This window comes from Narcine bancroftii, chromosome 3 (genome assembly GCF_036971445.1).
Source record: "Narcine bancroftii isolate sNarBan1 chromosome 3, sNarBan1.hap1, whole genome shotgun sequence".
Taxonomy (NCBI): Eukaryota; Metazoa; Chordata; class Chondrichthyes; order Torpediniformes; family Narcinidae; genus Narcine; species Narcine bancroftii.
In genome coordinates, this window is record NC_091471.1 from 267,177,842 (window position 1) to 267,191,546 (window position 13,705).

Consider the following 13,705-nt stretch of genomic DNA (forward strand, 5'->3'; position numbering starts at 1 on the left):
AGCATTCAGGCACACAACCAAGTGGCAATTGGAGGGATTCGCTTTGCTAGTTTAATCTGTTGAATTGAATCCGATTCATTGTTTTGAAGAGTTCAGTAATGCACATCTCATGTCATCGTGAAGAAAACACATCAGCGCCTCTACTTCCTCAGGTGTTTGCGGAGGTGTGGCACGGCATTGGAAACCCTGTAAAATTTCCACGGATGTGTGGTGGAAAGTGTGCTGAGTGGCTGCATCATGGTCTGGTATGGGGTCACCAATTCTTTCCCCCCCCAGCACCGAGTGAAAAGCCCTGCAAAAGGCAGTGGACACAGCCCAGGACATCAAGGGTAGGACATCAAGGGTAAAATCTTCCCCACCATTGAGAACATCTACAGGGAATGCTGCCGTTGGAGAGCAGCAGCAATTATCAAGGAGCCACACCACCCAGCACACACTCTGTTCTTGCTGCTGGCATCAGGAAAGAGGTAGAGGTGCCCCCAAGACTCGCACCACCAGGTTCAGGAACAGCTGCTGCCCCTCCACCATCAGACTCCTCAACAACAAATTCCATTAAAAATCTTACTTTTGTACTTTATTGGGCTCTCTCTCTCTCTCTCTCTCTCTCTCTCTCTCTCTCTCTCTCTCTCTCTCTCTCTCTCTCTCTCTCTCTCTCTCTCTCTCTCTCTCTCTCTCTCTTCGCTCTGTATTGGACTGTCAGGTGTTTACTTTTCTTTACTTGTTTACATGTACGTGGAGTCAGTTTTTTGTTGCACTACCAATTCTTCCTTGCCCACAGGAAAAAGAATCTCTGGGTTATATGTGATGTCTTGTATGTACTCTGACAATGAATCTGAATCTCTTCTACTCCAGTCACCTTGCACATCAAATGGTTTAAATTCAATCATTTAAAATTAATGAAGAGTAGATGGTACAATTTATTTTTGCTTTGAGATCAAGAGCATTAAGCAGGTTTTCTAGGATGTGGGCTTGCTGAGGAGTTTGATGGTGTTACTACAATCACAGAGCACCAGTAGCAAAAGGAATACGTTTAGGATGGTAGATGGTGTTCTAGTCAAGATGGCTACTTTGTTCTGGATATGCTAGAGCTTCTTTACTCCAAGAATCATAAAGTCATTATGTTCTATTGCTTGTAAACAGGCTCTTTGGCCAAACTTGTCCATGCAGACTGTTGTTAGAGCTGAACTGTGGCAATCCGGAGACTGGGAGATCCCTTTGTTGAACACCTTAGCTCTGTCCACCGCAACAGCATGGATCTCCCATTGGCCACCCATTTTAATTTCCTGTCTCATTCCCTTGCTGACATGCCTGTCCGTGGTCTCGTGCACTCCCAGACTGAGGCCACCTGTAAATTGGAGGGACCACACCTCATCTGACTGGACACCCTCAAACCGGATGGCATTAAAATGGACATCTCTGGTTTCTGTTGACCCTCGCCCCACCTCCTTTTTTGTGTCTGGCTGTCGCCTTTCACAGAGCCAAAATCAATTCTCACCTTTCCTGTTATCGTATCCAATTAACACCTTTTGTCTGTTGGTCTGGACTCCTTCCCCGTCCCTTTCTTTCCCCAGCCTTTAATTCAGTGTCTTGACTGTTTTCACTCATACCCTGAGGAAGGGCTCAGGGCTGAAACGTCGAAAAAATATCTTTTACCTCCTATGGACGCTGCGAGACTGGCCGAGTTCCTCCAGCATTGAACCTGGAGAGGATCCCAGCGTACTCCTAACTTGGGAAGGAGGCATTAATAAATTTTGGGTTTGTTGGTGAAGTACCTTGGCTTTGTTCACGGGCAATTCTAAACCATGGGAGGTGGATACTGGATGCACAAACAGAAGGCTAAATTTTGTGCATGCCATCACCCAAATCATGGATTGAATACATAACAGTCTGGGGTTTGAATATGAAATGGGTATTACAGTCATCAGCTCTGCTGTCCTTGATCCAATTGTCACAGTCATCCACCTAAATGTAAAATTATAGTTGATGTTTTATATCCACATCAGCAACAAGAAAGAAGTGAAAAATAATGCAGGAGAGCTATCGATGAATAATACATTTTCCGTAATTGTTCAGCATAAAATCAGGGTTGCATAGGTAGTTCATGGAATTCAGGAAAGTTGCAATATTTTTGGCTCATTAAGTTCGCACTGATGATGATCTCTATTTCTGAAGCTGTAGTCATTGTAAAATGTGCAGATGACAATGGTCGATGTCAATATGCATGAGCCATTGATTCCACCAATGGTAAATTATTTTTATTGATGATGACAGTTAAGATCCATGTTTCTACAGTAAGAATCTAAAGCAGTGGATCTCAACCTTTCCCCCTCCCTCCCCTCGCATACCACCTTAAGAAATCCCTTACTAACCAAAGAGCACGTATGGCTTGGGTGCTCTGCGGTTACTAAGGAATTACTTAAGGTGGTATGTGAGTTGGAAAAAAAAAGGTGGAGAACCACTGGCCTAATACAATTGAAGAGGGAGCTGGAGCTGGACTGTGCCAAGATGATGGCTTTCTTCACTGGATGCAGTGGAAGATGGGCATTTCAAGAAGTAGATTTACCAAGTATGCTGGAACTGAACCACTGGAGCGTAAAGCACAAGTGAAGGCTGCACAGTTCTTCCATAGTTCAGAATTAATCCAGTTGCCTTCCCCCTTGGTCTGCAACTTTCATCCCATTTTATCTTGAATGAAGCAATGGAATCTGGTTAAACTGCTCCCATTGGCATGCCTTCCATGCTCCAACAATCTCCTGCCAAAGAGCTTACTTTTCACCAAGAGAGTTCTCAGATGATGACCAATCGTCATTTTTCTATACTCGTATAAAATGTAATAATTTTTAAAAGCTTCTTGGATCTCCTCAAGTTGTTCTGATTTATTAAGTTTTTTCTCAGAAGTATTGCCTGGTATCATCTACACCACACATGTCAAACTCAGGCCCGCGGGCCAAATTTGGCCCGTGATATAATTATATTTGGCCCGCAAGATCATATCTAATATATATTAGAGCTGGCCTGCTGCCCCCCTGCGCCAGTATAGCCCATGCACAGCTAATACTACAAATCCCAGAATGCTTTGCAAATGCATTGGCACTGGCCCGTCAGCCCTTCATTAGCATCTGCGACCTGTTGCCTAACTCACATGTAATAAACCCCTTACGAAAAATGGCCAAACCAAAGACAGAAAACAGGACCTTTCAAGACAGGTGGGAGGCAAACTCTGACCCCAGAGTTTGATGAACTTGCATCTAAGAAGAGATGCCAAGTATCTGGTTTAGACCCAGGTGCATCAGAGTAAATCACAGTGTAGCAAGCTAAGCTTGGATTCATATTTTCTTTCGTTAACTTTGGACTGTTCATAGTTGAAAGATTGGATTTTCATTGAAGCAAGTTGTTATTTTTTTGACTTGTTGGCTTGTGAAAAAAAATACATTTAAAAGGAGCTTAAAGGCTATAGAGAAATATTATTTATTGAATATTTTATTTCTCATTTGTTAATGCTTCTTCTGGAAAGAGTTGAACCAAAACTATTATTAAACATTTATTTTAATAAGAAAAAGTTTAACATCACATATGTTGAAAGAAGAGAAAACATGCAAATGTTGTTGAAAATTTTCAATAAATATTTAGTACCCTGTATTGAATGTGCCCAGAAATATTGAACTGCACGTTTTACAAACATTTCTACGTCTGATTCCACCTGCATTGAATTCGCCCATCGTTATTGAATGAAGATCTACCGGGACCAATGCCTAAAGAGGGTGCACAATATCAGTGAACTGGTGTGGACTCGAAAGGCCAACGTGGCCTGTTTTCGCTCCGTAAATGGTTATATGGTTTGGCCCACGTCTTAGTCCAAGTTTTTAATTTTGGCCCTCTGTGAATTTGAGTTTGACACCCCTGATCTACACAATACCATCTATATGACTTCAATTTCCTCTCGATAATGTTTGCCAAAAAGGGAATGGAGCATTCCAGCTGTATCCCAATACTGCTTTACTATTGCTTTACTTTTTTATGAAATGCTACTGTTTCTTAAAACCAGAGCCAAATCTTGAAACCTATTTTTCTGATGGACTTGTAGCAAGGAACGAGGTTTTATATTTTTTTGTGTGGTTTCAAGAGGAATCTGTTCAAAGAAAAACATATCAGGTGCCGTTTTGAAGGTTGGTAAATGCATCAGATCTGAATGACGGACGATGTCCACTTCTGCTGAATTATAACTTATCAAGCATGTTGTTCGATGCGGCTATTCAAGCCAAAAATGAGGGAATTAGAGGATATAAACATCAGCAGCTGTGGGTTCCTTGTAGATGCCGACATCTTCCTCTCCGATGAACATCAGGGCTGGTGGAGATAGAAAATGAACTCTTGGTTCAAAGGCATGAAAAATTGAAATTACTGGATTGTTTTTTAAAAACTTGTCCGTCTCGCAGGGAGCAAAATTTACTATTCGTATCCACTCTGCTCGATTCCTGGCTTCAGATCAAAGCAGATATGGGTGATTCTACCCATTGAAATGAACTATCAAGGGGGCAGCTAGAAATGGACAAAAAATGTGGTCTTGTCAGTAATAAAGTAATCTTGAAGGTTTGATTTCAAAACAATATACAATGAAGATACAAAAGGTTGAAAAGAGGCAATCTGAAGCAGAAACATGGTAAAAGTGACAGCATGGACCGAGGGGAGATTTCCTATGTGGCTAGTAAAATGGTAATGCGTTGTTGTACTTTGACCAGAATCCAGCATCCCTGAGGAGCTTATTAGAGTTGACCTTTATTTGCTCTCGTCCCCTCCTCTTTGACCTGACTAGTTCTATAAGCAGCCTGCGGCAGCATGCCACCTGATTCTACACACCAAAGCAATTTCCCTTATCTTTTTTCAGATACTGGTGATTTTACTATTGGAATAAGATGGGGGAGAGGGAGTCCATGAACAAATTAAGAAGACCTGCTATCGGGTGTATAGCCTCAAATTTAGAGGGTGAAAAGGGACATTAAGCAAAGTCTGCATTGCATAAAAGAAAGGGACGTGGGTCATAATGGTGAACATAGATATTAAATCCACAGACTTGTGTAGGATCCACTATTTAAATTGCTTGAATTTTGTGGTCAGTGATAAAGCAATGGTAACCACCCTTGATGTTAAAGTTCACAAAGATAAAGCAACCCCAGTGTCCTGGGCTAATTTTATCAATTGTTTCAGACATCAGTTCATGCAGGTCCCTAATGTGCAGCAACTGTAGTGTCCTTGTATGCCCTTGGCAGTCAGTCACATTGAAGAATTCTCAGGGCAAACCATGGAGTCAACATTTTTACTTCAAGTTGCAACATTCACTGAGATTGAGGTAAGAAGTGAAATATTATGAACTTTATTAATGGTCTTTTGAAATATTTGTTTGACGGGAATTATAATCCACTTGCACAAAATTAATTTCACATTTTTATCAGGAGTTATTGCCAGAATTATATGAAGCACATCATTAAAAATTTATAGAAGTAACAAAGTACCCCTGGCATCTGGAATTCAAGCAACTGGCAAAAAAATTGAGGAAAATAGATACATTTGAAAAAAAAAATAGGTAAAAATAGTTTAAATTGTAAAAGTAAGTGTTTTCTGAGGTAACATGTAGATCAGGGGTGTCAAACTCAAATTCACCGAGGGCCAAAATTAAAAACTTGGACTAAATCGAGGGCCAAACTAAATATTTATTGAAAATTTTCAACAACATCATGTTTTCTCTCAACATATGTAATGTTAAACTTTTTCTTATTAAAATAAATGTTTAATAATAGTTTTGGTTAAACTCTTTCCATAAGAAGCATTAACAAATAAGAAATAAAATATTCAATAAATAATATTTCTCTCTAGCCTTTAAGCCAAGGATCGCACGTTGCCGAGAAGCGTGCCAGGGAGCGGAGGTCTGCAGGGAGCCCTCCCCAGCCCAGCCAGCAAACCCGAGCGGCATTCCCACCCCCGCCCCCTCTCCCTCCTCCGCCCCCGCCTCCGCCTGCCCCAACCGCCGCCATCAACCCAAGGAGTCCCCGCTGGTCTCGCCATCTCACCGGGAATACCGTGAGAGCGGTGGAACTTTCCGCGACCTCCACCCCAGCGGAAAGTCCGATGCCCAGCAGCACCCGCCCACGGATGAAGCTCAAGGAGACGCGGAGGTGACCCATCACATCCAGCCACATGGAGCTAGGCGGCGGGCGGGCCCGTTGTAGCGAGGCGGCGGGCGGGCCCGTTGTAGCGAGGCGGCGGGCGGGCCCGTTGTAGCGAGGCGGCGGGCGGGCCCGTTGTAGCGAGGCGGCGGGCGGGCCCGTTGTAGCGAGGCGGCGGGCGGGCCCGTTGTAGCGAGGCGGCGGGCGGGCCCGTTGTAGCGAGGCGGCGGGCGGGCCCGTTGTAGCGAGGCGGCGGGCGGGCCCGTTGTAGCGAGGCGGCGGGCGGGCCCGTTGTAGCGAGGCGGCGGGCGGGCCCGTTGTAGCGAGGCGGCGGGCGGGCCCGTTGTAGCGAGGCGGCGGGCGGGCCCGTTGTAGCGAGGCGGCGGGCGGGCCCGTTGTAGCGAGGCGGCGGGCGGGCCCGTTGTAGCGAGGCGGCGGGCGGGCCCGTTGTAGCGAGGCGGCGGGCGGGCCCGTTGTAGCGAGGCGGCGGGCGGGCCCGTTGTAGCGAGGCGGCGGGCGGGCCCGTTGTAGCGAGGCGGCGGGCGGGCCCGTTGTAGCGAGGCGGCGGGCGGGCCCGTTGTAGCGAGGCGGCGGGCGGGCCCGTTGTAGCGAGGCGGCGGGCGGGCCCGTTGTAGCGAGGCGGCGGGCGGGCCCGTTGTAGCGAGGCGGCGGGCGGGCCCGTTGTAGCGAGGCGGCGGGCGGGCCCGTTGTAGCGAGGCGGCGGGCGGGCCCGTTGTAGCGAGGCGGCGGGCGGGCCCGTTGTAGCGAGGCGGCGGGCGGGCCCGTTGTAGCGAGGCGGCGGGCGGGCCCGTTGTAGCGAGGCGGCGCTGTGAATATCTAATTAACGTTCCCGTTAACTATATCGGTGACTGCTGTGCCTGCTGTGGAAGTGCTATAAACTACTACGGTGGTGCTTGCTGCTGTGCATGTGCTATACTGGCGCGGCGGCCAGCGGGCCAACTCTAAGATATATTTAATATGATCTTGCTGGCCAAATATAATTATATCGCCCGCGGGCCAGAGTTTGACATGTGTGATATAGATCTTTAGTGAAAATGGGAGCAAATATCCAGCCAGCGGAGGGAGAGCCTTGTTTGGGCTTTGCTCATAGCAGCTATTTGAATAAAGTTGTGTGAAACAGCAATGGTGTCGCCCAGGTTGAAGAGCTGGTTGATGCCGCTCACAGTTGGCGCGACTCTCTTAAAGTTTCTCCTTATCTCTGTTTAGTAAGAGTTGACCCAGTCAGAGGTTTTATCTATAAACTTGGGGGAGGGGGGTTAATTATGATATTATTAGTCTTTCAGACTGTGCCGTGGAAGGGAAGGAAGCAGCAGATGCATCGACGTTTAAATGTTTTCAAAGAATGTAACTGAAAATAATGTAAAATGCTTTCAAGTTTGTATATTTATGCACGAGTAGTTGGTTTATTGTAAGTAATGTATAGTATTTTTTCTTTTAAACTGTTTATACTTATGGAAGTGTATTAGTTAGGCTCTGTAAGAGTAAGTCTCAAGCAATTGGAAAATATACTGATCCAGCATCAACCAATCCCCATATTTTCAGGTTATTTTGTGGAACTTAAATGCAAATATAAAAATTGAAGTTGAGTCTAGAACTTGCAGCCTGAATGGTATCAAAAGTGGATACCCTCATTTCAGTTTAAAAATGACCTTGGAGTGCACTCGAAGACTTGTGACTTTCCAGGGCTATGGATCAAGTGGACTTCTCTAAATACTGAATACAGCTCTTCATCCTGGGCGACACCATTTTGTGACTAGTGTGGACACAATAAACTGAACAATACACAATCCTGCAGTTGTTGTCAATTCACTGATATTCGGAGATCATTCGACAGAGACAATGGAGCAGACCATCGTGTGGAGGGGCAGGGATAGCGGCAGTGAATTTGGCTTGGTCACGTTTAATTGTCGTATTCCAGAAGTTTTAATCGGTTTCATGGTCTAATGGCAGCAGTGAATGCTGTCAATTTCTCAGCTGTAATGACTGCAGAGTCTGGTACGGCGCCATTTTCTTCTTCTTGTCATTTGGAAGCCACTCCAAAGCTTCATTACCTTTAGTCTTTGGGAAAAAAATTACAATCTATGGGATCATGCACCATGAAATTGCTTTTCTCAGTCAGCTGTTTAACCTGCCCCTCCCTGGGGTGATGTGTGAGCCAACTAACTCCAAGCACTGGCTCATCTCCTCTTTCAACTCCCAGAGCCCTCTCCTGAGACCTCTCTAAATATATTTTATGGGTATTTCTTCCAACTCCATAGGTTAAAAGGTTGATACTGTGCTATCCCCATCAGTTAAATGATTTGATCCTATTTTGTTAAAAGCCACTTAGACATTTAGTACTTATTCAGGTATTTTGCAATATTTTGTAAAATCACTTCAGATTGCCTTGCCTTTAAAAGGATTTCGCACCTTTCTATTGTAAAAAAACAGTTTTACATTTGCCTGTAGCCATTTATCTGTTTTCATTAGTTTACAATCTTTATTCTGACACAAAACTTCTTAAGGCTGGTGCTAAACTGTGTGATTTTCCTTCAGCCGTTGGTAACACGTATGCTGTTCAATTCCAGTTATTGATGATTTAGCATTTGATTTGCTTTTTTCTTCCATCCAAATTTTGAATTCTCTTGAGTGATGCGTCCAGCCCTGTCCCTGCAAGGAGATGGTTGAAACTAGCATGGAAATGTTGTCGACTCCCAACCATTAAACCACTGGAGTGTAGTAAAACAAGAGGATCTGCAGACACCATGATTGAAGTAATGCTGGGGAAACTCAGAACGCCAGACAGTGTACTTTATATAGCAAAGATAACCAGTGTTTCAGGCTAGAGCCCTTCATCAAGATATGAGCAAAATGTGCCTGAATGAAATGATTTGGTGGGGGGGGGAGAGGAGCACAGGTTCATTGGCAAGGGATATTAGGTGGATTAGGGAGGGAAGGCACATTAGAATCGGGGGAGGGGGATGGCTCTGTGAATGGAGAGTGAAAGGGGTAGAGAGCAGTAGGAAAGGAGTCGGAGGGATAGGCAGGAGGGGGATATTCAGGACTGGTCTCGCAGAAACCAGAGAAGCCAATGTGCATGGCATCCAGTTGGAGAGTGTCCAGACAAAATATTAGGAGTTGCTCCATCAATTTACAGGGGACCCTTGGTTTGGCAGTGCATGAGTCCATGGACAGGCGTGGGAATGGGGCCCAGAATTCAAATGGTTGGCTACTGGGAGATCCTGTCATTGATCTTCTTCTTTGGCTTGGCTTCGCGGACGAAGATTTATGGAGGGGGTAAAAAGTCCACGTCAGCTGCAGGCTCGTTTGTGGCTGACAAGTCCGATGCGGGACAGGCAGACACGGTTGCAGCGGCTGCAGGGGAAAATTGGTTGGTTGGGGTTGGGTGTTGGGTTTTTCCTCCTTTGCCTTTTGTCAGTGAGGTGGGCTCTTCGGTCTTCTTATTCATTGATATAGGCAGGACAAAGGTACTCAGCAAAGTGACCTCCCGGTCTGCATCTGGTCTCTCACATGCACAGGCATGTTTTGGACTTTCCTGAAAGACCACTAAGAATGAACATTATGAAGGATTTTTTTTTTTTTTTTCTTTGGCTTGGCTTCGCGGACGAAGATTTATGGAGGGGGTAAAAAAGTCCACGTCAGCTGCAGGCTCGTTTGTGGCTGACCAGTCCGATGCGGGACAGGCAGACACGATTGCAGCGGTTGCAAGGGAAAATTGGTTGGTTGGGGTTGGGTGTTGGGTTTTTCCTCCTTTGCCTTTTGTCAGTGAGGTGGGCTCTGCGGTCTTCTTCAAAGGAGGCTGCTGCCCGCCAAACTGTGAGGCGCCAAGATGCACGGTTTGAGGCGTTATCAGCCCACTGGCGGTGGTCAATGTGGCAGGCACCAAGAGATTTCTTTAGGCAGTCCTTGTACCTTTTCTTTGGTGCACCTCTGTCATGGTGGCCAGTGGAGAGCTCGCCATATAATACGATCTTGGGAAGGCGATGGTCCTCCATTCTGGAGACGTGACCAATCCAGCGCAGCTGGATCTTCAGCAGCGTGGACTCGATGCTGTCGACCTCTGCCATCTCGAGTACCTCGACGTTAGGGGTGTGAGCGCTCCAATGGATGTTGAGGATGGAGCGGAGACAACGCTGGTGGAAGCGTTCTAGGAGCCGTAGGTGGTGCCGGTAGAGGACCCATGATTCGGAGCCGAACAGGAGTGTGGGTATGACAACGGCTCTGTATACGCTTATCTTTGTGAGGTTTTTCAGTTGGTTGTTTTTCCAGACTCTTATGTGTAGTCTTCCAAAGGCGCTATTTGCCTTGGCGAGTCTGTTGTCTATCTCATTGTCGATCCTTGCATCTGATGAAATGGTGCAGCCGAGATAGGTAAACTGGTTGACCGTTTTGAGTTTTGTGTGCCCGATGGAGATGTGGGGGGGCTGGTAGTCATGGTGGGGAGCTGGCTGATGGAGGACCTCAGTTTTCTTCAGGCTGACTTCCAGGCCAAACATTTTGGCAGTTTCCGCAAAGCAGGACGTCAAGCGCTGAAGAGCTGGCTCTGAATGGGCAACTAAAGCGGCATCATCTGCAAAGAGTAGTTCACGGACAAGTTTCTCTTGTGTCTTGGTGTGAGCTTGCAGGCGCCTCAGATTGAAGAGACTGCCATCCGTGCGGTACCGGATGTAAACAGCGTCTTCATTGTTGGGGTCTTTCATGGCTTGGTTCAGCATCATGCTGAAGAAGATTGAAAAGAGGGTTGGTGCGAGAACACAGCCTTGCTTCACGCCATTGTTAATGGAGAAGGGTTCAGAGAGCTCATTGCTGTATCTGACCCGACCTTGTTGGTTTTCGTGCAGTTGGATAATCATGTTGAGGAACTTTGGGGGACATCCGATGCGCTCTAGTATTTGCCAAAGCCCTTTCCTGCTCACGGTGTCGAAGGCTTTGGTGAGGTCAACAAAGGTGATGTAGAGTCCTTTGTTTTGTTCTCTGCACTTTTCTTGGAGCTGTCTGAGGGCAAAGACCATGTCAGTGGTTCCTCTGTTTGCGCGAAAGCCGCACTGTGATTCTGGGAGAATATTCTCAGCGACACTAGGTATTATTCTATTTAGTAGAATCCTAGCGAAGATTTTGCCTGCAATGGAGAGCAACGTGATTCCCCTGTAGTTTGAGCAGTCTGATTTCTCGCCTTTGTTTTTGTACAGGGTGATGATGGTGGCATCACGAAGATCCTGAGGCAGTTTACCTTGGTCCCAACAAAGCTTGAAAAACTCATGCAGTTTGGCATGCAGAGTTTTGCCGCCAGCCTTCCAGACTTCTGGGGGGATTCCATCCATACCTGCTGCTTTGCCACTTTTCAGTTGTTCGATTGCCTTATATGTCTCATCCAGGGTGGGAACCTCATCCAGCTCTAGCCTTAGGGGCTGTTGAGGGAGCTGGAGCAGGGCGGAATCTTGGACTGAGCGGTTGGTACTGAAAAGAGATTGGAAGTGTTCTGACCATCGGTTGAGGATGGAGATCTTGTCGCTGAGGAGGACTTTGCCGTCTGAGCTGCGCAGCGGGCTTTGGACTTGGGGTGAGGGGCCGTACACAGCCTTTAGAGCCTCGTAGAAACCCCTGAAGTCGCCAATGTCCGCGCTGAGCTGTGTTCGTTTGGCGAGGCTAGTCCACCACTCATTTTGGATCTCCCGGAGTTTGCGCTGAAGATGGCTGCATGCGCGACGGAAGGCTTGTTTCTTCTCTGGACAGGACGGCTTTGTAAGGTGAGCCTGGTGGGCAGCTCGCTTCTTTGCCAGCAGCTCCTGGATTTCCTGGCTGTTTTCGTCAAACCAGTCCTTGTTTTTCCTGGAGGAGAAGCCCAGTACCTCTTCAGTGGATTGCAGTATGGTAGCCTTCAACTGATCCCAGAGGGTTTCAGGGGACGGGTCCGTGAGGCGGGTTGCAACGTCGAGCTTTGAGGTTGATTATGAAGGATACAGCCAACCAAATAGAAGAAGCAAGTCCAGACCATTATAGCGATTGAAATAGGAGAATAAGTCATCTATTCATATGATGGAAAAACAGTCCATGACTGATTGGTGTGTTCAGGGGAAACCAGTCTAGGAAAAGCTATGGACTGGTTACATATGGTGGATTCTATATTGGAAATCTGTGGTGTCCTGTTGGAAAAGAGTTTTCAATAGACATATGAATATACAGGAAATAGAGCAGCCTTTCGCAACCATTTTTTTAGCCATGGCAACCTTAGGAATCTGCTCAAAGATGAAGCAATCAATTTTAATTAGTTTCCTCCATATTTCTCTCCTACTGATTATATAACAGTGGTTCTCAACCTTTTTCTTTCCACCTACATCCCACTTTAAGTAATCCCTGTGCCATTGGTGCTCTGTGATTAGAAAGGGATTGCTAATTGGGTGGAAAGAAAAAGTTTAAAAACCACTATTTTAATCGTACCTCATTGACTCATTATGTGCACGGTTTCATAACTCCAAAGAAAATGGGCGAATGACAATTTTTCTCAAGCAAAATATTTCAGTAACAATTGGGTCTAGAGCAGTGATTCTCAACCTTCCCACTCACATCCCATCTTAAGCAATCCTTTACTAATCACAGAGCACTGATGGCACGGGGATTACTTAAAGTGGTATGTGAGTGGAAAGATAAGGGTTGAGAACTACTGCAATATAAAACCATTAAAAAAAAAGTAATGATTTCAGTCTGTGGCTCCCCCCCCCCCTTAAATGTGCCAGGTCAGGGGTAGGGGGGGTGGTGGGGGCTGTTGAGAATATCTGATGTGGAGGGTCAATAGGTTTAGTTTAATTTGGCATCGTGTTAGGCAAAAACATTGTGGGCTGAAGGGCCTGTTCTTGTGCTTCACTGTTGAGTGAATTTGGATTGGTTCAACTCCCCTTCATCCCTCTTGTTTGTAATGCAATGATTTAACAGAACTAACTTACTTCTGGAACAGTGTTCTTTGTATTCCTTGATGGGATGTGGATGTTGCCAGTGAGGACAGCATTTATTATCCATTCCCAATTGCCTGAAAATGAGCAATTAAGAGTTGACCACATGAGTGGGTCAGGAATTGCAACGTAATGGTATGTATGAGAGGGAAGATTTCTTTCTATTTAAAATAAAAGCAGCAGTAAATCGTAGATTTTTATGATAATCCAGTAGTTTCAAAGACATTAGTTCTGAGAGTAGTTTCTTAATTCCAGATTTACGTAATTCTTGCATTTAAGTTCCTCAGCTGCCGTGATGGGATTTGCCCTTGAATGTTGGTGATTTCTGGATGCCAAGTCAGTGGTATAACTATGATATCACTGCCCCCATTGCAAAAGTTTGTTTTGCAAGAGTTTTTTTGCATGCTTCCTTGTGCAGTTTTGGCGATGTAACTGCTTTTGCTTGAAGAGAGGTTTGATATCCTTTCACCTGTGATGTCTGGATCATTGATAATAATTACCATGAGGGTGCGTCCAGTGCGTCTTGTCCCATCCAGCAAAAGTCTGCCTATGCTATTGAACCAAGGGGGGAAAGTA

The 13,705-nt window shown here is 45.9% G+C and overlaps 1 protein-coding gene across 1 annotated transcript in view; it reads left to right on the forward strand.

Annotated features, from left to right (window-relative positions):
• The window catches only part of celf5a (cugbp, Elav-like family member 5a), a 428,125-nt gene that overhangs the window by 23,067 nt on the left and 391,353 nt on the right, over positions 1-13,705 (forward strand). The gene's annotated exons all lie outside the window — the stretch shown is intronic.